Source organism: Phocoena phocoena, chromosome 4, assembly GCF_963924675.1.
Source record: "Phocoena phocoena chromosome 4, mPhoPho1.1, whole genome shotgun sequence".
Taxonomy (NCBI): domain Eukaryota; kingdom Metazoa; phylum Chordata; class Mammalia; order Artiodactyla; family Phocoenidae; genus Phocoena; species Phocoena phocoena.
Genome location: NC_089222.1, coordinates 44,051,129 through 44,077,860, shown reverse-complemented (window position 1 = coordinate 44,077,860; position 26,732 = coordinate 44,051,129).

Below are 26,732 nucleotides of genomic sequence, written 5' to 3'. Positions count from 1 at the left end.
AGCTTTAATTATTTTGCTCTTCTCTATATAATTACTTTGTTTTCCGTATTCACTCATATTACTTAATACTTTTTAGGTTCATAATCATTTTACTATGATATATTGAGTTGATTAAGTATTAGTTAGAAATATATTTAGAGATAACAGTAAAGTTCATTGTAATTGTGTATTAAACTAAATAGGACTTCATTTTTTTCTCTTATTCTCAGAAAAATGAGGTGGATGAATTGATGTAATCAAGATGACAACATAGATAGTTTCCCACTTCAGCCCCTCTCACAAGCAAACTAGCAACTATATGTAAAGAAGACACAATTTTGAAAATCCCAGAACCCCAGGGTGAGGCTGAATCACCCCCCCCACCACCACAAAAACTGAGAAGCACGGCATTATAAAGGTAAAAGGGGGTGAACTGCTACATTTGGACCATTATACCCCTCCCCCAGCCCAGCACAGCACTACACCAAGAGGACTCCCATAGGGCTACAGTCTCTCCAGTGGGAAAACAAAGCCCAAGGTGGACATCCAGGTCCCTCAACATTGTAGAATGCTTCCTAGGAGGCCCACTGGGCTCTTGCCTCCTCACAGAAATCACTGGTGGAAGCTGTGGAGCTAAACCACTGGAGATCAGATAGAGATGGAAAAGGGGGGAGGCTTACACCAACCAGTGCTCAGACCTTAGAGAACCACATTCCTGTTTGCAGCAGCACTCAACCAGAGATCCCAGCCAGTCGCTCCCAGATGTGCGATTGCTGGATCATATGATAGTTCTATTTTAAATTTTTTATGCAATCTCCATATTGTTTTCCAAAGCTGCTGTACCATTTACATTCCCACCAACAGTTCAAAAGGGTTCTGATTTCTCCACAACCTCACTAACTCTTATTATTCTTGTTATTATTATGATTATTTATATTTTTCATCCACAGACTGAAATTTATTCTCCTTTCCCATACCTGGACCAGTGGAGGAGAACACCTATTTTCCAATATTATGCTGGGTAGAGGAGGTCTCCCACTTAAGAGAAGAGCCAGGTAGGGTTTCCCTTCCCCAAATTTGTGGCTGAGATTTCTTTTTGTAACAGGGCTTAGAAGAAGGAGGCCTGGGGCTTTCTGCCCTAACCTCTCCCATTATCTCAGTGTATGGACTCTCTGCTCTTTCTTAGGGAGGGGGTAGTTACCCTTGCAAGCCATAGGAAAGAGTGGGTAGGCACCTTCCTTTCTGTTTTTATTTAATTAAATGATAACCTGAAAAGAAACCCCACAGGTGTGAGAAATGGAATTATATTCAGCCATAAAAAAGAAGGAAATCCTGCCATTTGTGAAAACATGGATGGACCTTGAGGGCATTATGCTAAGTATTTAAAATAAATCAGAGAAAGACAAATACTGTATGATTTCACTTATATATGGAATATTAAAAGTTGAATTTATAGAAACAGAGAGTAGATTGGTAATTGCCAGGGGTGGAGTGTAGGATGGGGAAAAATTCAGTGAAGGTGGTGAAAAGATTCAAACTTCCAGTTATAAGATGAATAAGTTCTGGGGTTATGATATACCATACAATCACTATGGTTAACAATAGAGTATTATACGTATAGATCTTAAAAGTTCTTAACATACACAAAAAATTGTAACTATATCAGCTGATTGGTGTGACAACTAACTTTATTGAGGTGAACATTTCACAGTATATACAAATATCAAATCATCACATTTTACATCTTAAAGTTACACAATGATATGTGTCAATTATATCTCAATAAAGCTGGAAAAAATAGCTTTTTTAAAAAAGACTGGAGGTGGTCTTTTTAGGGCAAGGTGAATCCAAAGTATTGTGTTATATCTTCAGTACACATGGATTCTATCCTCCAAATCACTCCATCATCCAAAATAGATGCTAACACTCTAGCTATTTCATCAGTGCTATAGCCAATAGGAAGGTAAACAGAAAAAATTAAGGACATTTTCAAGTTCTGCACAAAAATTCGAACATCAGTGCTAAAAAATCAAATAAAGTTTTTTGGATAGAAAATCTAGGCTTTATTCTGAAGGTCATATACCAAGCTAAAAGTCAATCATTATATTACCAAAGAATAAAGAGTGAGAAAGTATTGGGTGACCTACATCCTCTGCTAAAAATTCTTATCAATTGATTGTCCTTTTTTTTTTCTAATATCTGCATTTAAAGTTCATGTTATGGGCTGAATTGTGTTGCCAACCTAAATTCATATGTTGAAGTACTAACTCCTGGTACCTCAGAAGGTAACTGTATTTGAAGATAAGAACTTTAAAGAAGTAATAAAATGAAAATGAGGTTTTTCATGGTGGGCCTCACTTCCATATAAGAAGCAGAGATTAGGACAGAGACATGCATGCCCAAAGAATAAACACCACGTGAGAACACAGCAAGAATGCAGCCATCTGCAAGCCAAGGGAAGAGGCATCACCAAAACTGGCAAAACTTAGACTTCTAGCCTTCTGAACTCTATTTTATTTAGATGCTTTTTCAAAGAAATATGGCAATTAACAGTATTAAAAGTTATGTTTTTATGAAGTAGCTTACTCCTTTAAATTATTTGATCACATGATTTGAGTTACCTATAAATTTCTCTTTGCTTTATTAATTTCATATTATAGCACTTTGTTTCTTTTTGACAAGTCCAAGTTGGAAAGGTATATTGCAAGTTTACATGGAACAAAATTAATTTTCCCACTGTAAATTTTAGTTGTTTCTAAAGTGTTCAGTTGCTCATGGTAAATAAGCCATCACACTCATCTTAACTAAAACATTTTGACAGTGCAACTTCTTTTAGATTGCTCTACAGTTGATTACTTTAGTGTTTCAATTCTGTGATTTCACATATTTCTGCCCCACAATCCTGAGAGTGAAGTTGTTAAGAAAGAGTTTTTAACAAACTCTCTTACCATATGTTGACAATCCAATATTTATTAAATAATTATAAGAATATGACTTTGAAATGCTTATAGCTTTGGACACTATATAATCACTAAATTACTACAATGTATATTGATAAAAAAACAAATGTTAATATATGCTCCATAATTTATAACTGAAATTATGATTGATAACAGCAGACCAGGACATTTCAAAAATTTAGGAATTTCATATAAATATATCCTAATGAAAATTTAGCATCACTTTTGACAATGCTACCCATGAAATTTAACATGCCAAAATAAGCCTAATTAGTTCAAACATCTTTCTTTCATAAGGAGAGAGAACACATCTTTTGAGATGTTCCAGGGGCCCTCTGGAAAATCTCAAATAACTTTCAAGGTCAACAAGATTATATTTAGGATTTGATTTTCAGGACAGTTCTCAAAAATGTCAAAAAGGTTTAAAACAATTAAATAGGATCATAAGTCACTGTGCAAGAACACTTAGTAATTTATTTAACTAAATGTAATGTATTTAAATGTAAAGTAATGTATTTAACTAAAGTGACAATCAAAGACTTCAAAGGCAAGTACAGAAAGCTACCTAGTCATAAAAATCTTAGCTCTTTTAATAGAGAAGGCTCAGTTTTCTTAAGTAATCAAAAATTTGATAAAGACAACACTAAGCACAGAAAATTTTTTTGATAAAACACAAAATCTTTGTATTCTAGTTAGATTACTTAAAAGATAAAGAAAAACCTTTCATAATCCCATCAAAAAGAGAGCATTAGTCTAATAAAATTTATCTTTTTAGCAGATAAAAGAAAATTAAATTTTGGTTTTACATAAGTACACTTTGATTTTATCTTATCTTTCTTCAGTCCAATTAAATAGAGCTCTTTTACAAATTAATTTTTATAATACCCTCCAGAGGTAGAAAAACATCACATATACATAACATATGCACATAGACATACATAAACATACAGACACAAACAGAGACCCCATAGCTTTTATTCTAAAAGTTCATCCATTGAATCATGTATAGCAATAAAAAAACTCAGTCTTTTATAAATAACAGTTGAATCCAAATTGTTTCTGGCATATGGCAAAAGTTAAGGTTACCCACTCACACAGCTAAAGCTTTTTACTAATATTTGTAGAGAAGACTTTAAAAATTTGTATTTACCCTTGATGAATAATCTTATGGAGGCTGTGATTTTGGGCAAGAGAGATTTTATGTCAGTCTGTATTTGTAAAAGTCTCTTCCTTCCATTTTTTTGTTGGTTTGTTTGGGGTTTTTTTCAGTCTCCGTGTGCAGTGTTTTGGTTACCTCCTGGGATGTTTACATTTCAAAGACATGTTAATATTTACAGCTTCAAGAGACGGAGGAATAACGCACGTTTTCTCCTAGGAGTTTTGGGGGTATATTTCTCTATGATCAGAGGTCTAGGGTCATTGCTATTTAAATTTTTTCATTGTATTAGGACTTGGAAAGTATGGGCACTCTGTCCATTTACTAGTCAATCACCACAACAACCTCTTCTTCATTTTCATCACTTCCTCAGGGATGCCACCTCTTATCGTCTTAATCAGACTTTGTCATGAGTACTCGAACCCTAATTTGAGGTAGCTTCTGCCCTCCTTGCTTTGCAAAACAGCAGTCTAAGATCTCCAATTTATTATTCTGCTCTCCCATCTTTTCTGCCAGTCCCAAAGCTAGCAGAGTAGAATACAACAGCATGTCTTGCTATACTCTCAGCTGTTTTTCCAACTTTCAAACTTGAGTTTCAGCCTCTAGTTGGGCATTGATGTCCAGCTGAGCTGCCTGCAGTAGAGGCCAGTCTACTATGGCAACCATTCATTTCTCTTCTTGGCCACAGTGAGCTATGTGCAATTCTTCAAATAAGTACATATAGCAGCCAGCATTTTGGGGGCATCCACATACTCACAGAACAGTCCACAAGCATCTGACATACAGGCCACCCCTCCCCACATAGTGGTTGATGGACAACTCAGGATTTTCCCCAAGGATGCCTCTTTCCCATGGCCTATTCCTTTGGTTGTCTGGCTGGCTCAGCAACTGTTGGTTCACAAACTAGCTCCCATACATACAGGGCAAGGAGAGACTGAAGAAAGAGGCAGATCATTCCAGATCAGTAGGTAGCAGATTTAATAACAAGAGAACTTACTTATGAGGCCTGTCTTGGGAAGCTGCGAGATGAATAGATCTTCACACCAGCCTGCCAAATCTTAAAATCCTATAGAGAGGCCTTAACTAGTTTCAGTCATGTATACTGTCCAGATGGTCTCAATACCACATTACTATGACAAGGCTATGTTCTTGAGGCAGCTTCTGGCAGGAGGAAAGGAAGCAGAATGTACATTCCAAGGATATGGAAGGGAATGAGGAGCCTCTGATTGCCCAGTTGTAAGTCTCAAGTTAACCAGAGTTAACGTTAACGTTAACTCATGTCCTCTCAATGACCTTCCCCAAAAGAATGTACTTAGGTGTTTGTTTTTAAATGACTTTTATCACAGTGAATTACATTGACTATAAGTTTGCTACTCTTATATGAGAATGACCAAGAAATAAACACATGGACTATTATTTGCAGCAATATTTAAATTACTTCAATTTAAAGTATAATCATTTAATAAAGGTATGGTGTTATTATTTGGCAATAAAGCAGAAGAGAGGGAATATCTAGAAGAAATAAAAGATAGATAATGATGATAATAATATATAATTATCATAACATTAAAAGATAGAGCAATGAAACCACATAAACTATTGATCAAAAATACAGGTAGGAAAGTTAAGAATATTTTTCGCTGCTTGCTTTAGCTAAGAGTAAGTGATTTACATCATTATTAGGTATAATAACAATACCATCTTGACACAGAATAGGATGCAAAATTGTATAAAATTTTAAATAAACCATGATATTTCAGAGAAATTCCTTCTTTAAAAACATAATGTGGTTTATCTGCCAGACTCTGGAGGGATATGTTTATTTCAAGTTGTTAATTTTGAGAGAAAGAAAGAATCAAGTGAAAAGTACAAGTTATTTTAAAATCCATTATAATTGATATGAAAAGATAGTATATTGGCAATGAGTAGTGGGTGTATATCATCAGTTTAAAGAGGGAATGGGGAGAGGCTGTGACTAGAGAAGACTTAACACATTATAAAGAAAAAAGATGTGTGGTGTTCTACAGGTCTGTTACAATGTCTTAGAGCCATAGCTTGCAGAAATACACACATTCACCAAAAGCTTGCCTGCCATCTGACATTCTGAACACATAGGTCTGTGCATTCAATCAAGAGATAAGAATTGAGATAGTTTTTTTTTTTTTTTTTTTCCCAGTACGCGGGCAACTTACTGTTGTGGCCTCTCCCGTTGTGGAGCACAGGCTCCGGACGCGCAGGCTCAGCGGCCATGGCTCACGAGCCCTGCCGCTCCTTGGCATGTGGGATCCTCCTGGACCGGGGCACGAACTCGTGTCCCCTGCATCGGCAGGCGGACTTTCAACCACTGCGCCAACAGGGAAGCCCGAGATAGTTATTTTTCATTTACTTTTACAAAACCTTAGAGGAAAAATAAAACCTACATGATTGGATGGCAGGAAGCTGTTGGGATAGCAGTGTGAGGGATTAGTATTTGAGCTTCATGAATCTATGAATAGCAATAGAAGTACAGTATGGAACAAATTCTAGGCAAGGTACAAGTCTCAGAGAACTAAAGGCAAGAGGAGCTATACATGCAAGAATTTGCAGGGGACTGAATACACAAGAAGAATTGACACAAAACATCATTTATAAGGTAGTAGGAGGAGAAAAGAAGAGATTAACAAATTTACCTTTGTGAAAGGCTGTTGAAGTTTTGAAAACCAGGCGTATGAACTTCAGTGCAGGCAATTGCAATATAACTCAATGATGTAAGGTTTTATTAGGATTTTTTCTGGCAAATGCCAGATGACTTCATGGAAAAGGGGATACCACTTAGAAGATGATTTCAATATTTTGAAAGTGAGGCAACGTGTGAGGGTACAGAGAACTTATTGATTGTGCAAGGATATTGGATTTTATCCAGAAGAAATAAAGTGTAATCTGCATTTTAAAAATTCTGCTTTGCAGTGTGGATAATATATGGAGGGGAGATAAGGCTGGAGGCAGAGGGATAAATTGGAGAACGCTGCTTGATTCAGAGGGGAAATAATCATGTTAGAGAGAAGATTATAGATTCAATTAGACTTGTCAGTATTCAACGATTAATTGAAAATGAAGCTGTTGAAGGAAAAGATGGAATTCGGAGAGACTCATGGCTCTCTGGCTTGAGCAAGTGGAAACATAGTATCATTCTGAAATGTAACAAGTAATTGGCAGGAAAAGCTTTAAGGTAGTGGGAGGTGGTGATGTGTGATGGTTCCTTTAGAACAGTTTGGAGCAGTAGGAACTCTCATTCACTGCCGATGAGAATGCAAAATGTTACAGCCACTTTGAAGTTTTGGGAGGTTTATAACAAATCTATAAACATACTCTTACTATACGATGCAGTAATCATGCTCCTTGGTATTTACTCAAGAAAGTTGAAAATTTATGTTCACACAAGAGCCAGCACAGGGATATTTATAGCAGCTTTTCTCATAATTGCTCATACTTGGAAGCAATCTAATGTCCTTCAATAGGTGAATGGATAAATAAACTGTGACAACAAAAATTTGAATATTTTTCAGAGCTAGAAAGAAATGAGCTATCAAGCCATGAAAAGACATGAAGAAACATATGCATATTACCAAGTAAAAGAAGTAATCTAAAAAGAATACATACACATGATTCCAACTACATGACATTCTGGCAAATGCAAAAACTTTAAAGACAGTAAAAAATAAAATCAGTGATTTCCAGGAGTTAGACAAGAGGGATGAATAGGCAGAGCACAGAGGATTTTAGGACAGCGAAACTCTTCAGTATGATCACTACAATGAAGGGTGCATATCATTACACATTTGTCAAAACTCATAGAATGTACAACACCAAGAGTGAACTCCAATGTAAACTATGGACTTTGGGTGATGATATGTCAATACAGATTCATCGAATGTAACAGATGTGCCACAGTGGTACTTGGTGTCCAGGTAGCAGAAGTTGTATGTGTGAAGGCAGAGATGTGGACAAGGAGTATATGGGAACTTCCTGTACTTTCTCCTATTTTGCTATTTTGTTGTGAACCTAAAACTGCTCTAAAAAATAAACTTTATTAATTTAAACACACACACACAACCTCATGTGATCTTGGTACGTTTCATATTTTGTATATATTTGTTTGTTTATGACACACAAGGTCCCAGAAAGAATATTTGGTGGCTTATAAGGATACAAGAATCTATATCTATGTCTGTATTCATATCTCATAAGATAGAGGAAAATAGGGAAAGACTGAAAGAAAAGCTAGGATGAGTATAGAAATTAGTAATAAACTGAACATATCTATAATATTTACCTTCACACTTCCACAGGCCACAATTTTTGGGCTTGAAATTTTTTAGAAACTCATGTAGAAAAACATATTCTACTCATTTACGTATTTCACAGTGATCACAAGATTAAATGTTTTTGAAGGACCAACAGTTATTATTTAAGGATAATGTTTACTACAATAAAGAAAGTCCTTGATGGCATTGTCTTTTCATGGTTGCAGTGGGGCTTTGCTTCCTAATCTCCTGTTTTAGCATTTTCTCCTGTAGAGACTGATAAGGGATTTCACAAAAGCAATTTTGCAGAAGTGGTGGGTAGAGCAATAAAATGCAATCCAGTTACTAATTATTGATCTTATTGAACCCAGTGGCAGAACACAGCACAAAGTTTCCTATATGAAGGACTCCATATACAGTCTGACAACCAAACAAATGTGTACTCAACCAATCTTTCCAGTATAATTCCCTGTTGAACATAAAAGGTCTGTGCATATAGACATGCAGGCATTCAGAGAAGATGAATGGCTTTAGCTTGTCTTAAGCTTCTACACCCTGGGTTGCATATGCATGCTGTCCATTAGGGAGGAATTCATGCAGTGAGACATGGAAAGAGAAAAGTAAAGACTAGGGCAAAGTAGATCAGCATGCTTTATGTTGAAATACTCTTGTAAGTCCCTGAATGTATTGTGACTTGTGTTACCCTATACACCTCTTGGAAAAGCACTCTCTTTGTTTATATCAAATAAAAGAGGTACTGTAAGTTATAAATCACTCAATTTCACATGTAAAAATATATGTACATCAGGTATAGATTTGAGTTGATATTATGTATTCTCTTACTTGGAATATGAGAATATGAACTGTGGCAGGCAAATGTGGCAGAGTAAACAAAATCTGCTGTGATGTACTTACAGTGTTCTGTGAAGAAACCTTTCAACATTTAATTGTAACCTCCAACTTTACCTAACCAGTAGAAACGGCAGAATTTCACTTTAACATATCTTTTATTCTTAAATTAAACGTTCACTTCGTTATCCTTTATTTTACTGTCCAGCTGGGTAGCTTGAACACAAATTACACAAATAAGAATAAATACTAAAACACTTCTGCCTCAAGAAACACACACACACAATTATAGTATTTTAAGAATTAGAAGTCTTGGGAGAATGTCTGTTTAGATCTTCTGCCCATTTTTTGATTGGTTTATTTATTTGTTTTTTTCATATTGAGTTGCATGAGCTGTGTGTATATTTTGGAGATTAATCCCTTGTCAGTTGCTTCATCTGCAAATATTTTCTCCCATTCTGAGGGTTGTTTTTTCATTTTGTTTATAGTTTCCTTTGGTGTGCAAAAGATTTTAAATAGAATTTGGTCCCATTTGTTTATTTTTGTTATTTTCATTACTCTAGAAGATGTATCAAAAAGATCTTGCTGCTTTTTATGTCAGAGAGTGTCCTGCCTATGTTTTCCTCTAAGAGTTTTATAGTATTTGGCCATACATTTAGGATTTTACTCCATTTTGAGTTTATTTTTGTGTATGATGTTAGGGAGTGTTCTAATTTCATTATTTTACATGTAGCGGACCAGCTTTACCAGCACCACCTTTTGAAAAGACTGTCTTTTCTCCATTGTATATTCTTGCATCCTTTGTCATAGATTAGGTGACCATAGATGCATGGGTCTATCTCTGGACTGTCTATCCTGTTCCATTGATCTATATTTCTGTTTTTGTGCCAGTACTATACTGTTTTTGTTACTGTAGCTTTGTAGTATAGTCTGAAGTCAGGGAGCCTGATTGCTCCAGCTCTGTTTTTCTTTCTCAAGATTTCTTTGGCTATTTATGGTCTTTTGTGTTTCTGTACAAATTGTAAAACTTTTTGTTCTAATTCTGTGAAAAATGTCATTGGTAATTTGATAGGGATTGCATTGAATCTTTAGAATGCTTTGAGTAGTGTAGTCATTTTCACAATATTGATTCTTCCAATCCAAAGCATGGTATATCTCTCCAGTTGTTTTTGTCATCTTTTATTTCTTTCATCAGTATCTTATTGTTTCTGAGTACAGTCTTTTGCCTCCTTTGGCAGGCTTATTCCTAGGTATTTTATGCTTTTTGATGCAGTGGTGAATTCTCCAAAGAAGACATACAGATGGTTTAAAATGCACATGAGAAGATGCTCAACATTACTAATTATTAGGGAAACGCAAATCAAAACTACAGTGAGGTATCACCTCACAACACTCAGAATGGTCATCATCAAAAAAACTACAAACAATAAATGCTGGAGAGGGTGTAGAGAAAAGGGAACCCTCCTGCACTGTTGGTGGGAATGTAAATTGGTACAGCCACTATGGAGAACAGTATGGAGGTTCCTTAAAAAACTAAAAGTAGAGCTATCATATGATCCGGCAATCCCACTCCTGGACATATATTCAGAAAAGATGAAAACTCAAATTTGAAAAGATACATGCACCCCAATGTTCATAGCAGCTCTGTTTACAATAGCCAATATGTGGAAGCAACATAAATGTCCATCAACAGAGGAATGGATAAAGAAGATATGGTACATATATACAATGGAATATTGCTCAGCCATAAGAAAGAACAAAATAATGCCATTTGCAGCAACATGGATGGACCTACAGATTGTCATACTGAGTGAAGTAAATTAGACAGAGAAAGACAAATATATCACTTATATGTGGAATCTAAAAAAATTATACAAATGAACTTATTTACAAAACAGAAATAGAATTACAAATGTAGAAAATAAACTTATGACTACCAAGGGGTAAGTGGGGGAGGGATAAATTGGAAGATTGAGATTGACATACATACACTACTATATATCAAATAGATAACTAATAAGAATCTACTGTATAGCACAGGGAACTCTACTCAGTACTCTGTAATGGCATATATGAGAAAAGAATCTAAAAAAGAGTGGTTATATGTATATGTATAACAGATTCACTTTGCTGTACAGCAGAAACTAATGAACATTGTAGATCAACTATACTCCAATAAAAATTAAAAACAAAAAGTAAGTCTTAGGACATCATAAACTTGATGATGTAAAACTCAGTCTTGTTAATGACAAACATCTATTGCATGATATTTTGGTCAATACAGATTTTAAGTTCAAATACCAACATGGTTCAGGTTAACCTAACTGATAAAGTTGGACAGCTGGGATCTGTGGTTAAAAATAAATTGTCATCAGCCAATGGTATCCTGAAAAATCATGACACTGAGTTGTGCCATATCTTTTGATTTTCTAAAAGTAATCTGGAAATGAAGATTTTACATTTAAAACAGATAGGCTATATATAAAAATCAGACAATTCTAAACGTGTGTATTTATATGTATATGTATTTATCTCCTCACTTCTGCAGGATGGTCCTACCCAAATAAAGCCTTCTAGTTAACAACACCAAATTAGGCAACCATTAACAATGTAAATAAAGTTATTTTAGGCATATGACTGAAATATATCCATATATAGTATTTCAGAGAAACAAAAGATTAAAATTACATGAAAACATTTTTATCAATGTCTGGAGAAATGCAAATTGATTCTATTCATGTTCTGAAATCTATGTATATTCAAAAAGTTTTATAATTTTCAAAATTAAATTCTCCATGTAAATTTATGCTTTGAAACAAGTACAATTTTAATGTTAACTCATATTGAAAAAATTCCGTTGAAAATGTAGAAAAATATCAGTTGTTCAGTCACATACTAAAAATAGCTTTTCTTACTGTTTCAATAATATTCATGTATTTAAAATTTTAAATAATATTTTGTCATTGTTGAAAACATTGACAAATAAATATATAAATTAAAAACATGCTGATAAACCAAAGAGATAGGCAGTATTAAACTTTTGGTGAATTATCTTCCTGATATTTTTTTTGAATACATATAACCGATAGAAAAATTAAAGTAACATTGGCTTTACAGTTCTATGATCTGCCTTGTAACTTTTATAATATAAACATTTTTGTGCCATTAAACAGTCTTTGGATATTTACTTTTTAATGGCAATGAGATATACATCATATAATTACTCCATAATTTATTAAGCAAAACTAATAGTATTAGATATGTATGATGCTTTCAATATTTTACTATTATGAAAAATGCAATGAAAGACATCTTAATTCATCAATACCTCTTGGCCTCATTAGGATAATTTGATAGGAAAATTCTGAATCAACAAACACAAATACATTTACTGCCAGAAGGCTTTCTACCACTTTATGAAAATTTCCATCTCTGCATAGTCCTGCTAGCTGTATGAATAATAAACAAAATTTTGTCAATTTCATTGATGAAAATCACATGAAATCTCTACTCTTGATTGTTTCCTAATGAGTATGAGCATATTTTGCTGTGTTTGCTGATTATTTGTATTTCTTTTCCCACCAATAATTTTTTTTATTATACTTGCTCATTTATCTAATGCGAAAAAAAGTGATTAGCAATATATTTTCAAGGACTCATGTATTAAAAACAATAATCCTTTCTCTATCATACTTATTGCAATTCTTTTCCTATTTTTTCATTCTTTAATATTTTTACTAAATTAAAGGAATGTACAGGAGACTATAAATGTCTAATATTTACATGTCTATGTCATTTTGCAAAATATGGTAATAGCAAAAACAAGCTAAAACATATTTATTTATATTACTTTGGATATATAATCATTTGCTTATGAATTTACTCTCACTTTATAAGAGATTCTATTTCTTGTGTCAGCTTGAGAACAGACAATCTTTAGAGAAAGTTGGTGAAATGATTGGCTTAATAAAATTGTAGCAAACTAAGGAAAGTTAGGCAAAATAATATGATTCAGAGTTTGACCATAGGCATGAGGAGAAACTGCCAGATATAGAAAAGATGAAGATTTCTTTAAAATAATCCCTCTCACACCTGCTCTAAAGATGATTGAATGTATGGTCTATTCTGTAAATGCTTGTAACGGAAATATATCTTGATTCTAGTCCTAATTAATATTCCTGTTGTATAATTCCATATTAAATTGGATCATAGTAAAATAATTCCATCAACGTTTAGAAAGAATTTAAAATTGTCTTTACTTTCAAGTAGGAGAGTAGAGAATAATTTTAGCACTCAAAAACACCTTTAACTGGTCCCAGAGGAAAAAGAATACAATTGCCTGTAAAAGAATGTGATTATGTTGCAGAGCTTCACTCTTGTGATCGTGAATTTGCAGTAGGGAACTTTGACAGTTGGGAAAAAGAAAAAAATTAATTGATACCATGTAATATTAAGTATGACCATAGCATAAGCTGGAGCTTTTAAATTGTTGCCAGCTGTATATTTTATTCAAATATCATCCAAAAAAATAGAATCCATCATTGAAATGAATTTTCTTGAATAATCTATGAGATAGTTCCATGGTATATTATGAACTACAACTTAAATCACTTTATACAGCTTAACTTTTGCCTCTTATGGATTGCATTTTTGATAGTGAACAAGAGAGTGGAATGAAAAACAATTAAGATAGTGTATAACGACACATGAGCGTGGGATTCTTGGGAAGAGGAAGGTTAAGTGATGAGTTATGACCATTCTATTCTCATTCATGTGTTGTTTATATAAGTAATTGTTGTTTATATAAGTAATCCAAATTGCCTTTGTATTAATCTGAGCAATAATCTTTGCTTAATCTTACTTTGACATATAACACTTGACAAATGCTACCACTTTGTTTAACTTTGAATTATATTAGTTTTAATTTAATCAATGTGTCTTATTTAAAACATATAAAATACACTAATGAAAGAATGGTAAATATTAAACCAAACTGAGAAGCTTCCTGAATTTTTATATAGTTTATATACCTATCTATAGAATATTAGTGGATAATTGTCATTAAGAAAAAACCAAAAAAATGAATCATTGATAAATCATTGCCATGAAAGATGTCTATGAATAACTAATTATTAATGATTAAAAACCAATGTAATCATAAATGATTTCCCAACGGGGTGATTTAATTAAATACTGAGTTATAGAGAGATGATGAAGTTAAGATAAATTGGAATCAAGTAGATATCAATCAGGATCTAAGAAGAATTAAAGGTCAAAGATACCAGAAAATTTTGTCACTTTATTTACATGAAACATTCCTGGGACCACTCTTTCAAGCTGGCTTGATGAATAAATAAATATTTAGCAGTAGAATTGATCATAATTGGTAGGAGTTAAAATTAGAGAAATGTTTCTTAGGAGAGAATGAGAACAACCCATGGCACTTGACACATATTAGGAGTTTAATAAATGGTAAATAAAATTTAAGACTAAAAATAGGTGGGGAAATGCAAATCAAAACTTTCTCTGCTTCTAATAGATGTTTATTGAATGTCAGATTTAAAATAACTACTCAAATATAAGATATTTTAATCAATTGACACCTAATTTGATATTTATATCTTGCCAAGTACAAATTAAGTACCTGTATATACTCCTGAAGGTTAATACATTCATATGAATGCAGTTACAATTTTAGTATTTATGAAGTTTTAAGTTAATGATGCAAAGAGTAATTCATTGCATACGTTTAAATTTCTATGTATTATGACTGTTGATTTACCATTTTTTAAAAAAATCCATTTCCTTTGGGTATATTTGCATGATAAACATATCATACAATCATGCACTGTAGAAATCATAAAATTGGAATTGGAAGTTGCTCTACATACAGTATAAAAATGAAAAAATGGAAAAATTCTCAATAGTGAGAAAATTGAAATTTGAAATGCAGTATTGTACTTCATTTAAAACATCCATACTAAAGGACAGTGAGTATGAATTTGCATGAATATATGATTTATTTATCTGTGACTCTCAAATACATATTATCAATATTTTAGAATTATCATGTCATATAACATTGATATAAGTAATAGTTTAGTGCAAAAAATTATCATAGCCATGAAGTGGCAAAGAAGCAAAGATAAATGACCAAAGAAAAATTTTAAATGAAAGAGTTTTAAAAAAAATGATCAGGAGGGGATGACCATTTATTGAGTGTCTACTATATTCCAGAAAATGTGCTATGTATTTTCACATTGTTTAATTTTCCAAAATATCCTGGCAGGTATTTTTATTCTCTTTAGTTCAAATAAATACCAGTTTGATGAGTTAAAGGCATGAATTATGATTCTCTCTTTTGCAGTGGGAATGATTCAGAAATGTTAAATACATTTTCTAAAATTATGCAGTTAGACAGTGACAAAAAAGTGCTCAATCATAATTGCAAAACTTACATTTTTACCATTGTATCATGCTGAATTTTAGTATAACAGAAGTTAAATCATCCCTAAACTGAGATAAACTTGTACCATTGTTCCCCTTAGTTTGGAAAGAGAGCTCAACTTAAATCCTGATAATGATAAACATGACTTACAAGAAAGCCAGAGTCTACCTAGTTGGGCTGATAACTAAGTAACCAAAGTTAACACTGGATAGGGATTTCCAAGAGGGAGTACAGAGTTCTCTAGTCCTATATGAATAACCGTGGATCAACTGGCTCACCTGAACAACGCTAGCCCACTAGTCCATTGTGTCTCTGTGCTCTACTTATCTAAGCCTTATAGGCCTTGGACACATCACTTGATCAAACCACCTTGACCAAACATTAAGCATGATGCTCACCTATCTTTACTGCAGAACTGTAAGTACTGATTTCACAAGACAAACTTTATCCCCTTTCAGAGGCTATAAATGACTAATTATATTTACCAAATAAATTAAAACTGCCTACAGTCAGTTTATTTACCACTGTGAATTCTGAGTTTTCAGTTTTTACATAAAAATATCCACCTTAGCTCCATCAAGTTTCTGTTTCAGGACACGTTAGGAAGTTGTTCACAAATAACATTTTCATTACAAAACAGCTCAATCTAAGTGAGTTTACAGATTAGGTTAGGGATGTTCCATACAATTCTAAAGTTACATAAAAAAGCTATATATAAAAAGTTATATATTAAAACACATTTCCAGAGAAAAGTGTTCACAGTTCTCATGTTGTATCTCTTTATTCCATGGCATTGTACTTTATTCCATGGTTTAATGACTAGTTGCTAAAAAAAGTAGTCAAAGATAAGATTAAGCAGGAACTATTGTGAAATGACAAAGAAAGAAAATTGAGAGGATTTAAAACCTAAAATATTTATTAAATACTGTCAAATTCACCTCTATAGGTGTTGGACTATTTTAGATTCCAAATGAAATGTCTGAGAATATCTGTTTCCTCAAAACTTTGCCAAAAGGGTTTTTTCTCACATGTTTTCAGTTTTGTTTTTTGCTTGTTTTTTTCCAATCTGATAGACAATAAAGGTATGTCAGGTTAGTTTTAGTTTGGATTATTTGTAAATTTGGCATCTTAAGTTTTTAGGCCATTTATATATTTTTCTTTGTGAATTATCTGTTCATGAATTGGCAATATTTAATAACACTACATATGCATTTACCCTTTGACCTAGTATTCTTCTTTTAGAAACTTACTGTTTACTTTTAAAAATATCAAAATACATGCATGCATTTTATATACATTATCCATAATGCCATATATTCATACATACAAATGCGAAAGGTTTTTCATTGAGCCTTTAATTTTAATAACAAAATATTGCAAGCACAGGAACAGGCAAGGATTTATTCTCTCACCACTGTTGTTCAAACTTGTATGGAAAGTCTCAGCTACTGCAATAAGAAAAGGAAAAGAAAAAATATATATATATATACATACACATATTAGAAAAGAAGAAATAACACTTTTTATTTGCAAAAGACATGATTATCTATGTAAAATATCTCACCCCAAAAAATACACACAAATATTCCTGGAACTAATAAGCAAGTGTAGCAGGGTTGCAGGATACAAGGTTAATATACAGAAGCTAATTATTTTTCTATATACCAGCAGTGAACAATTGCAATCTAAAATTAAAAGAAAGTACCATTTACTGAATCATCAAAAAGTAAATATAAATCCAGCAAAACATGTATAGAATTGATATATGAAAAACTACACAATACTTCTGAAAAGAAACAAAGAAGATCTTCTGTGTTTGTTGATTGGAAGACTCAATATTTTTAAGATGTCAATTCTTCCCAGCTTGATCCATAGATTCAATACAAACTTCATCAAAATTTTAGCAAGGGATTTTGAAGATATCAATAAAGTGATTCTAAAGTTTATATGGAGATGCAAATATATAGAAGAGCCAAAACAATGTTAAAGAAGAAGAAGGTTGAAGACTTACCCTACCTGATTTCAAGACAATATAAAGCTACGACAATCAAGACAGTGTGATGATGAAATTAACACACAATTTAATGGAGCAGAATACAGAGCGCAGAAACATTCACACAAATGCAGTCAAGGGCAAGTCAAAGGAGCAAAGGCAAGTCAGTGGAGAAAATATATTCTTTTCAACAAATGGTGCTGGGAAAATTGGACATCCCTATGCAAGTAACTGAAACTAGACACAGAACTTACAATATTAACACACACACACACATACACACAAACTAAACAATAGACCTAAATGTAAAATGCAAAACTATAAATCTAGGATAAAACAGGAGAAAAGATATGGGATCTTGAGATTGGTGATAAGTTTTAAAATGTAAGAATACACGCATAATACATAAAAGAAAAAAATGATGTTACGATTTTAATAAATATAAAATTTAAAACTTCTGCTCTGCAAGTGACACTGTAAATAGAATGAAAAGACAGGTCATAGACTGGGACAAAATATTTGCAAAGCACATATCTGATAAAGGACTTGGATCTAAACTCCATAAAGGATTTTTAAAACTCAACAATAAGAAGACATATAACCTGATTAAAAATGGGCAAAAGACATGAACAGATACTTTGCCAATTAATATATACAAATGGCAAATAGCCTGTGAAAAGATGCTCAACATAATTTGTCGTTAGAGAATTTGAAATTAAACATCAGTGAGATGCCATTAGCACCTGCTAGCAAGGCTAAAATCCCAAAATTCCAACAATACCAATTTCTGGCAAGAAATGTGGAGAACAGAAAAGCTTATTCATTTGTGTGGGAATGCAAGAGTACAACTTTGGAAGACAGTTTGTAAGCTTCTTACAGGGCTGAACATTGTCTTATCATAAGAATTGACTATTGCAGTCTATGTTTAGCATTTTCTACTTGTATTTACCCAATGACTTTGAAAACTTAAGTACATACAAAAATCTGTATGCAAATGTTTATAACAGCTTTTTCCTTAATTGCAAAAACTCGAAGCAAACACCATATCCCTAATAGATAAATGGAAACATGAACTCTGTTACAACCATACAATGAAAAATTATTCATCAACTTTAACAAATGAGCTATCAAGACATGAAAAGAAATGGGTGAATAAATGAATATTGCTAAGTAACTGAAACCATCATGAAAAGGTTACATACTGTATAATTCGATTTTATGACATTCTGAAAAAGGTGAAAGTTCACAGTGAAAATATCACTGGTTGCTAGAGTATTGGAAGTGGGGGTTAAAAAGGTGGAACACGGGATTTTCAGGGCAGTGAAACTATATTATATGATATTATAATGGTAGATGCATGACACAAGCATTTGTCAAAACCCATGAAACTTTACAGCATAAACAGTGAACCTTAATGAATGCAATTTAAAAAATATCATTTAAGAGGTCAGAGAATCCCACGTTGGAATGCTGAATATGACAAAATAATCTAACTCTATTACAGATGTATAAAAGAACCACACAGAAGGTGATGGGAAAAGAGTGTGCTGACCTATATAATTTTATAAATGAGCAGAGTCTGTAAGACTAAAGGCAAAAGAAACTGTACATAAATATTATACATAAGTACTATACTTTATGAGGTTGTTTCCTGCGGTGGCATTGTTAAGATTCTGATAACATTATACATATATAATGGAATTGAATTCTTCTTTTTTTTTTTTAATTTTATTTATTTTTTTAATTTACTTTTGACTGTGTTGGGTCTTCGTTTCTGTGCGAGGGCTTTCTCTAGTTGCTGCAAGTGGGGGCCACTCCTCATCGCGGTGCGTGGGCCTCTCACTATCGCGGCCTCTCTTGTTGCGGAGCACAGGCTCCAGACACGCAGGCTCAGTAATTGTGGCTCATGGGGCCAGCTGCTCTGTGGCACGTGGGATCTTCCCAGACCAGGGCTCGAACCCATGTCCCCTGCATTGGCAGGCAGACTCTCAACCACTGCGCCACCAGGGAAGCCCTGAATTCTTAATGTATGGATGGCAGATCATAGGAGTCAGGTTTGTTACTACTGGAGTGTAAGGTTACATATAAACATTGGGAATAGGCTAAGATGATACATAGAGTAATGGACTGGAGTTGGAGACATTATTATGAACTCTTGTTTAGGTTAATATAGACATCAGTGTTTACCTATAGAAAAACTTACAGATATGTGTCTATACATAGGCACTATGCACATATATATTTCTTAGATCTATAGGCTGAGACGTCTTAGAAGCAATCATACCCCAGTAGCAATGAAAACACCTACTACTCAGATATTTGCTTCTAATACCATATGCTGATGAAAGGAAACACACTGATTGGGAAATGTCTAATTCTAGGACTAGGGCAAGAAATTTACAAGATGAACTTGAAGAATCTTATGATGACAGAGTAAGGAAGTGCTAAGAAAAAAAATCACATTGATAGGGCGTATGTCAAGGGACACAAGAGCCAACTGAAAGAGCTCCCAATGGCCAAAACTGGGACAATTTTAGAAATAAAATAATGTAGCATTGATTTATAAACCAAAGGGTAAAATAAATATTCATGAGTCCATATAAATAAATGATCTGATAATTAAATAAATGTAGAAGAATAGACAAATCTCTGGGTAGAAGTATTCTAAATCATTTACATAGGTACTCCACTTTCAAGGAGATAGGGCAAAATTTCCACTCAAGTGTGGGTATGCATAGTGACTTGCTTCCAAAGAATACAGTATGAAAAGCAGAGAAAAAGAAAGAGCAACTTAACAGTGGAAAAACCTGATTAATGTTAATATCAACAGTGATAAGTTATATTAATAGTATGTACTCATGATATGATGAAAATTACAATTTATCTCTGTGGTCTTTCTCATAAAACACATAACCCCAACCTAATCACAAGAAAATCAATAGACAAATCCCACTTGAGGAACATTCTACAAAACACATGACCAGTTCCTCAAAACAGTCAAGAATCAGGAGAGCTGTCCCTACATTTTACAGGGCACGGCCACTGTGGTCTGGTCAGTCCCATACACCAGAGGGGGATGTAGACATGTCCAAGAAGGCCCTCCACAGTGCCAGGCCCCTTGAGGCCCAGGGCCTGAGTCAGGGCCACACTTGCCCAGGTCTAAGAAGGTACTGTTCTCCGTGCTGAGGAGAACTTCAGCACTCCTCTCCACACTTTATTCGCCAACGTGGTGAAAGGATTTGGAATCATTTACTAAACAAAAAGTTTAAGGAGAACAGTTAACCCTGTGGCTCTCTCTCAGGACCTAACAGTTACAAGCCATGTAAATTCTCCTTTGGAAGAGGCCTGCAGGTGCCTCTAGGTGCTTTATTTGACCTAGAAGGTAACTTTAATTCAGGAGAAGAAAACTCTAAGCCCAGTTTGAAAATTAAGCCATATTTTCTGACCTGGTTTTATGTTGATTTTTTACTCATAACTGTTGTATCCATTTTTCAATTGGCTTAGCATTTAGAAAGTAAATATTGTTATTTCATGTATGCAAAAGCCCCAATATTTAAAAGCAAATAGAACCTGTAAACTATAAAATGACACAAATAAAATTTATGGACAAAATCATGTACTCATGTATACCATGGTTTGAAATCATACAGACAAGGGTTAGGCAGGTTGCATGAATGTCTGGGTCAGGTTAAATATAAAACAGAGAGAGTGGCGGTGCCAATAAAGTATTGGTGAGTGCATGACCTGCATAAGAACATTCCTACTCACTAATTTTGACACTGTTAGTCAAAGAAAACATTTGGAAAATTGGCTTATCCTGGGGCTGCTAGAATGCATTTTCTTTGAGGTTAGAGATTGATAAGATTCTGAATGTCCTTTACTTATGTATTTTGTGTTGAAATAGCATAAAGTTAATCATGGTAGGTCACATATTTTCAATTTTTTTCACAATTTCTGATAGCTATATCAATCTAAGAATATCTAGTTTTATCTTGGAAAATTTGAAATCTCAGGTTTATCATTTTTAATTTTGTAATGTTTGCTTGCCCTAATAAATACTCTGTATCATAAAGTGCTTAGAAGCTGTTGATTTCCAAGTTCTTTATTTACATATGTATGTACTGCCTAAAATCCAAATGTGAACAGGAATATCATGTCAAACTTTTATTTACAACATAAAAACCTGTGATAAAACTGATAGAAGTTATTGATATGTAAGTGAAACTTAAGAATAAACATTTTGGATTCAGTTTGAAATATAACTACATCTGAGTCATTATAAACAAAATAGCAATCATCTTCCTTGGGATGGTTTGAATAGACATTATCGAAGGTCAAAGATTTAATGGTAATCTTTCAAGTTCCTCAAGAGTTTTCTTATTCTCTGATTCAAATTTCATGGAATAGGCTTCCATATGTTCTTATATTGCTAGGAAATAATGCTACTACATATTAGTTTTCAGGAATTTTGACACTATTAGACTACATTTTAACAGAAATTAATAAAATACAACACCAGAATGACGTTTCTTCCTTTACACCCCAAACACAAATATACACATGAGCAGACACCCTACTACCCACATATGCAGAAGTATGCCTGTACTTTCAGTTAATGGCACTCGTTACTTCTTTGTACATTTGAAGCAATCAGTAGAGAACTTCCACAGACTTCTAACACCATATCGCCTCACCTTTCAGCATCAGAGCCACATATCCTCCCCTCCTGCCTATTATCAAGGATGAACTTTACATGAATCTTTATCATTCCAGTCACTCTGTGATACTAAATCCCGCCACATTTCAATATCCCACCCATGGATATTGCTTCCTGCAATGTTCTCCTCTTTCTCTCTTCTACATCAAAATTTCCTTTTTTATAATAATTCTCATTATCATTCAAACATTGCTTAATTTCTTCCATTAAAAAAAAGAGAAAGAAACCCTTCTCTTGATCACACATACCTTAATATCACTTTATTTTGCAATAATACTCCTCAAAAGAGTTCTCTATATTTGCTGTCTCCAATTCCTTTTTACCCATACTGTCTTGAATCCATTCTCCTCTGGCTTTCAGTCCCAGTACTCCAACCAAATTACTTTTATTATGAAAGCCAATGTTCTCCACACTGTTGAATCTAATGGTCAGTTTCCGGACCTAATTTTATTTGAACTACCAGCAACATTTGGTGTAGGTGATCATCTCCTATTCTGTAATTCATTTTTTCACTTGGTTTCCAAGATGCCACACTTACTTTATTTTCTTCACACATTATTTGCCACTCTTTCTTATACCTCTTTACTGGACATAATTTCACTACAATCACCAGTTTCCCTTACCATTATCTACCTTTTTCCATCCATTTGAAAATCATCTTGTGACATACTATACTTATATGTATTGTTGATTCTTTATTGTCCCTTATTAAACTAGTAAACTATAAGTCTATAAGTACAGGGCTTTTAATTTTATTTTTTAGTTCATTGAGAAATCCCAAGCGCTTGGGACATAGTGGTTGCTCCAACAATACTTACTGAATAAATGGACAAAAAGCTCCCATGGCATAACTTCATTTATGTCACACTCTTATGAACCTAATTGCACCATTTAGCATTTCTTGAATTACTGTGTGTGTGTATATTTATAATCTGCCTCATGATTATTGTTAGTGTACCTTAATGGTGATGTTTTCCCTATACTGTGTGAAACCATGCTCAGCAAGAAACCCCAGAGCTGACTGTTTTCACCAGCTAGCTGCAGTAAATAAAAACAAACACATTCTGTGATATATTTGTAGTTCACCTTTTTTGGGCTATTGGTGTTATTTCTCATGGATTTTGGCTAAATATATATATATGTATGTGTTTTGACTCATGCCTTGTTAAATTGAAAAAGGCTTTTCTATCTTTGTCCTCATTCTGTACCCATTTTTCTACAGATTTTTCATGTCACATAGTGGTCAAGTGTACACTCCAGAATTAGAGTACTAGCTGAAATCCCAGCTCTCTACTAACTGTGTACCCTTGGACAAGCTATTGAGTATCTCTACGCCTCAGTTTCTATATCTGGAAATTAAAGATAATAATTGTACATCTCATAGGAGTTTTGTGAGCGTTAAATAAGAACACCTATAACAGTGTCTGGCACATAGTAAGTGCTAACATTATGCTCTCTCACATTTCTGCTAGAGTATCAAATTCTTGCTTCTTTCTAACTTCTCATAATACTTCTTTTTTTTTTCCTAAGAGCACTTGATCAAAGAAAACATGTAAAAACTGAGTCTTCAGATTTTTAATGGTCGAATTCAATTTCCGCTTGATCATTTAAAGAAATGTCACTTATGCTTTTGTCATCCTATCGGTCACTGTCTATCTCTCACTCTCACTCTGTCTCAAACGTATGCACTCTGTGTTCATCAAGGGTGTTTTTTCTTTGTTGTCCATATATTTTTCATCAAATAATTATTTTTTCAGGAACTTTCAGTAAAATTTTCAGGCAGAAAATTTTAGGTGGTGCCCTCCCCTTTTTGAATTTTACAATGGACACAAGTCTCTCAATGCTAAGAAATGCGGACACCTTGACAACTCCTGTGGAATATCCCCAGGCATCCTAGGAAGTTGTGGCTAAAGGCATTGTTTAATTACATCACATCCAGTATTATAAGATTACATTTGTTAGTGTAAAGCCACACCTCTGCAATTGTTTGGGGATTTCTGCAATCTTCTCTTAAGCATGAGATGATAGTTGTATGGACTGCCTTATCCAAAGTGCAATGGTATCAATAACTGCAAAGTTGACAACTCCCTTATTAATGAACTAAGTATGTTCTCTATAAGGAACCAAAATGTCTGAAAATCTTCCTACAATTAGAACTAATATTTGGTATTATTTTTATGCTCAGTTCTGTGAGTATCATAAGAACAGCTTTGCAGTTTAAAATAATGGTATGCTGGAGCCAGCTCATGTGCTTTCAAATTTTTAAATCTAGATTGTGATACCTAACATCTAAATATATTCCTCATGAAGCAAATGTCTTCTCCACTTTATTGCATGTGTTCTCTATCTGTCACAGTTCTTGATTACAAACAGACACTGGTTCAAGCAGATTTAAGTGCAAAAGCAGTTTTAGTACTGAATTACTCAGAATAATGCAGGAAAAACTGGAGAACCAGTCTTGGAAAACAGAAAAGATCAAAGAAGGCTTTAAATCACAGTTAAAGTCAAAACAAAACTTCAGAACCATTTGGATAAGGACATCATTTCCACTGCTACCGAACACTTGTATTTCTGACTTCACTGTAGACAGGGCCAGCACGGGATAATGGGAGCCCCACAGGTTCTATGGCAATTGCTACTTCTGGAAATTAGATATCGCCTTTGCTGCTGATTCAGAGTTAATTCCCCACCCTTTATGCTGTTTTTTAATCAAAATATTTCAGTTCAAAGCCTAGGAATCCAGGTTTGATTTGCTAAGCAAGAAAGGCTGAGAAAATAAATATCTGGTCTTTCCTGCTTCCATAGTTGAAGGTGAACTCTACTAGCACCGGATTTCATGAAGTGATTAATTTCCCAAATATATGAAGGAGTTCAGAATAGATTACCAAAAATAATAATGTTTGATTCAATTTCTGCTTGATATTTTGCCAATAAAATCAAAGTTTAAAAACTTAGATCAGGGGTTTCCCTGGTGGCGCAGTGGTTGAGAGTCCGCCTGCCGATGCAGGGGACATGGGTTCGTGCCCCGGTCCGGGAAGATCCCACATGCCGTGGAGCGGCTAGGCCCGTGAGCCATGACTGCTGAGCCTGCGCGTCTGGAGCCTGTGCTCCGCAACGGGAGAGGCCACAACAGTGAGAGGCCCGCATACCACAAAAAACAAAACAAAACAAAACAAAAAATCTTAGAGCAAAAGATCATCTGCACCCTCACATTCATTGCAGAGTTATTCACAATAGCCAAAGTATGGAAACAACCTGTGTCCATTAACTAATAAATAGATGAAGAAAATGTGACACATATATACAGTGGAATCGTATTCAGTGTAAAAAGGAAGAAACATTTTTGACAACATGAATGAACTTTGAGAACATTATGCTAAGTGAAATAAGTCAGGTAGAGAAAGACAAATATTGTATGATCTCACATGTGGAATCCAAGAGTGAATCTCATAAAAACAGAGAGTAGATTGGTGATTACCATGGTGTGGGGGGGGTGGGGGAAATGGGCAGATATCGGTCATATGTTACTAACTTCCATTTATAAGATGAATAAATTCTGAGGATTTAATGTACAGTATGGTGACCATAGTTAACAAAACTGTATTGTATTCTTGAAAGTTAAAAGAGTGGATCTTAAACGTTCTCACCACACACAAACACAAAAATCGTAATTATGTGAGGTAATGGATATACTAACTTATTAGTAATGTTACCGAATGCAAGTTCACGTACCTGACGCACAGTGAGGCCAAACAAACTGAAATGTTGGAGTCTGGAGCAGAGAAAGGTTTATTGCAGGGCCATGCAGAGATGGGTGGCTTGTGCCCCCAAATCCCTGAACTCTCTGAAGGGTTTCAGCAAGGCATTTTTAAAGGCAAGTTGAGGGAGGGGCGTGGTTAGTTGTTGCAAACTTCTTGGTGTCAGAATCCCTTGTTCTTATAGCTGTCCAGGTAGATCAGGTCAGGATATTCCTGAAAACCTCCAACAAGACAAATGTTGTTCTCTGTTCTGCAACTTTTTATCTCTATATGAATAGACTCTCAAAGGTCAGAGCCTTGAGAATAGGCTACCCTGTATATTTCAGGCTATAGGCAGGCAACATTCTTTTACAAAAGGTACAGAGCCAGTATGACTAAGCACAGGCAACAGAGCACAAAGGCTAAAGTAAAAGGAACACATCTAATATGGGGTCAGATTTGTTCTTCCCTATTACAATAATATTTTATCATGATTACCACAATAATCTTATAATAATCATATCACAATGTATTTCATAGATCAAATAATCGCATTGTACACTTTAAAATTACCCATTAATATATGTCAATTTTATCTCAGTAAAGCTGG